The following is a 3928-nucleotide window of genomic DNA, read 5'->3' on the forward strand; positions in this document are numbered from 1 at the left end:
CATCCCTGGTGTACTCCGCCCTGTAGTGGCCGCTGACAGCTCAGTGCGCTTCTGCAAGATAGCGAAGGTTTCCTTTGAATGGGGAGGAGTCTCTGGTCTTTTGGAGGTAGTTGTCAGTGATGCCTTGCCTGTGGACTGTATGTTAGGCAACGACCTGGAGAGTTCTCCATGGAAAGACATAGAACACCGAACTCACTTGGAGATGTTGGGTCTGCCTGCGTGGATCTGCGTGACCACGCGTGCTATGGCAGCCAGTAAGGGTGAATCAGCAGAACTGGAGCCTGAAACAGTGGCCCAGAGACCTGCCAGGAGAGGAAGAGGCAGAGGGCGCGGGAAACCAGCCCCAGCCGTTCCCACGGTCCAGGAGGAAGCAGAACCTGAGGGGGATGCCCTGGAACCTACAGGGGAACAGGTGGCCGAATTGGGAGACCTACCTGAGCTGACCCATTGGCAGCAAGAGGGTGGTCCCTCCAGGGAGGAGTTCTGCCAGGCGCAGAAGGAATGCCCTTCCCTCATTGGTCTGCGGCAACAGGCTGTAGACCAGGCAGCAGGCGGAGCAGTCAAAGATCACTATGTTTACTGGGAAGGTGACCTACTTTATAGCGAGCCTAAGTTTGCTGAGCCCGGTGCAGCCCGTGTGCTGGTGGTACCCGAGCGCTTCAGAAACTTCCTAATGGGTCTGGCTCATGACGTGCCTCTTGCAGGACATCTGGGGCAAGACAAGACCCTAAACCGGCTTGTCACCCACTTCCACTGGCCCCAGATGAGAAAGCACGTTGGTTCCTTTTGCAGATCTTGCCAAACCTGTCAAGCCAGTGGCAAGACTGGAATGAAGTTGAAGGCCCCCCTTCAACCCTTCCCAGTGGTGAGCACCCCTTTCGAGCGGGTGGGCATAGATATCATAGGGCCCCTGGACCCCAAGACAGCCTTAGGCAACAGGTTCATCCTGGTCTTGGTGGACCATGCCACCCGGTACCCGGAAGCAGTCCCTCTCAGGACAATCACAGCACCCGTGGTGGGCCGTGCATTGATGGGGATCTTTTCCCGTGTGGGGTTCCCCAGAGAGGTGGTCTCCGACCGGGGTACCAACTTCATCTCTAGGTACATGAAGTCTCTGTGGGAGGAGTGTGGGGTAACTTATAAGTTCACCACTCCTTACCATCCTCAAGGAAACGGGTTGGTTGAAAGGTTCAATCGGACCCTGAAAGGTATGATAATGGGCCTAGCGGAGCCCATGAGACGTAAGTGGGACGTCTTGTTGCCATGCCTTTTGTTTGCCTACAGGGAGGTGCCTCAGAAGTCCTTAGGGTTCAGTCCCTTTGAACTCCTGTATGGCCACCCTGTCAGAGGACCTCTCTCGCTGGTGAAGGAGGGTTGGGAAAAGTCCCGTGGAAAAAACCCCCAGGATGTGTTCAGCTATGTGCTGGCCATCCGCAACCAGACACAGCGCTTCAGGAAACTCGCTCAGGCGAACCTCGAAGCAAGCCAGGAAGAAATGAAAAGATGGTACGACCAGAATACCACTCTGGTCAAATTTCAACCTGGGCAGAAAGTGTGGGTGATGGCGCCAGTGGAGCCTTGCGCGCTCCAGGACAAGTGGTCTGGGCCATACGAGGTGGTGGAAAGGAAGAGTGAGGTAACCTACCTGGTTAACCTGAAGACTCCCAGGCAGCCCCTGAGAGTTTTGCACGTGAACCGCCTCAAACCACACTTTGAGAGGTCTGAAGTAACCATGCTCATGGCTACAGATGCAGGGATGGAAGAGGATAGCGATCCTCTCCCTGACCTCCTGGCAGTTAAGGAGCACGATGGGTCAGTGGATGGTGTGGTCCTCTCGCCCACCCTGACCCAAGAACAGCAGAATGACTGTCGCCAAGTGTTGGGTCAGTTCTCCTCTCTGTTCTCCCTGACCCCAGGAGTCACCAACTGGTGCGTCCATGACGTGGACACTGGAGACAGTCTGCCTGTGAAGCAAAAATTTTACAGGGTAGCTGACAAGGTCAGGGCCAGCATCAAGGAAGAAGTTTCCAAGATGTTGGCGCTAGGGGTGATTGAGCCCTCCAGCAGCCCCTGGGCTAGCCCAGTGGTCTTGGTCCCCAAGAAAGCTGCTACCCCCGGTGGCCCGCCAGAACTCCGGTTTTGCGTGGACTACCGTGGGCTCAATGCGGTCACGAAGACTGACGCACACCCTATCCCCAGAGCTGATGAGCTCGTGGATCGGTTGGGAGCTGCCAAGTACCTCAGTACGTTCGATTTGACTTCAGGGTACTGGCAGATTGCCTTAACTGACGGGGCCAAAGAGAGGTCAGCATTTTCAACGCCAGAGGGGCACTTCCAGTTCCGTGTCATGCCCTTTGGGTTGAAGAATGCCCCTGCCACGTTCCAGAGACTGGTTAACCAGGTACTGTCCGGGCTGGAGGAATTCAGCGCCGCATACCTGGATGACATTGCTGTGTTCAGCTCCACGTGGGAGGAACACCTGCAACACCTCTGCGAAGTGTTGAAGGCTCTGCAAAAGGCAGGCCTCACTATCAAGGCCAGTAAGTGCCAGATAGGGCAGGGATCTGTGGTGTATTTGGGACACCAGGTGGGGAGCGGCCAGGTGGCGCCCCTACAGGCAAAGATTGATACCATTCTGGCTTGGGAGCCCCCCAAGACCCAGACAGAGGTGAGAGCCTTTTTAGGACTCACCGGGTATTACAGACGGTTTGTCAAGGGATATGGCACCATTGTCGCCCCCTTGACAGAACTCACTTCCAAGAAGTTGCCCAAAAGAGTTGACTGGACTGACGCCTGCCAAACTGCTTTTGAGGCCCTGAAGACTGCGATGTGCACAGCACCGGTGCTCAAGGCACCTGACTTTTCCAGTGAGTTCATAGTTCAGACGGACGCTTCAGAGCATGGTGTGGGAGCAGTACTCTCACAAGCCACAGAGGAGAATGGAGACCAGCCGGTAGCTTTCATTAGTCGGAGGCTACTCCCCAGGGAACAGAAGTGGAGTGCGATTGAAAGGGAGGCTTTTGCTGTGGTCTGGGCTCTGAAAAAGTTGAGGCCCTACCTGTTTGGGACTCACTTTCGTGTTCAGACCGACCACAGGCCCCTCAGGTGGTTAATGCACATGAGGGGTGAGAATCCAAAACTGTTGAGGTGGTCCATCTCCCTACAGGGAATGGACTTTACGGTGGAACACCGCCCTGGTACAGAACACGCCAACGCTGATGGTCTGTCCAGGTTTTTCCGCCTTAGTGAAGAGAACTCCCAAGAGGGTGGGTAGTTCTCCCCACTTTCAGCTGGAGGGGACACGTGTTAGACCTGACATCTTTTGGCGTGATTACCCCTATCTTTTTGCCTCTGCCTCCTGTATTTTTGACGCTGTGCTGGATTCGTTTTTGCTGGTTTAGATGCTTTGGACACTCTGCCACTGCTGATCAGTGCCAGAGTGTAAGTGCTCCCTATGGAAATTGTTATTCTGATTGGATATACATGTTTGGCATATTTGTATCACCATGAAGTCCCTCGTAAAGTGCACTGGGTGTGCCAGGGCTGGTGATGACAAATGCTACTAGTGGGCCTGCAGCACTGATTGTGCCACCCACAGGAGTAGCTCTAAAATGGTGTCTCGGGCCTGCCACTGCAGCGCCTACGGGCAGTTTAGAACTGCCATGTCCTCCTGGTCAGTGTCCCCACTGACCAGGCCTAACCCTTCCCTTTTCGTGCACATCAGTCACCCCTATGGAAGGCCCAAGGTACCCCCCTGGGCAGGGTGCAGTGTATGTGAAAGGTAGAGCATGTACTAGTGCAGGTGACATGCTCTGGTAGTGAATTACAGCCATTTTCGTTCTTCACTATTGTAAGGCTATCTTGCTCCATAGGTTAACATGGGGGATGCTGGCTACAGTGGTTAACGGCATTTCTTCCCATAGGAGCA

Source organism: Lissotriton vulgaris, unplaced genomic scaffold (assembly GCF_964263255.1).
Source record: "Lissotriton vulgaris unplaced genomic scaffold, aLisVul1.2 SCAFFOLD_4911, whole genome shotgun sequence".
NCBI classification, from domain to species: Eukaryota; Metazoa; Chordata; class Amphibia; order Caudata; family Salamandridae; genus Lissotriton; species Lissotriton vulgaris.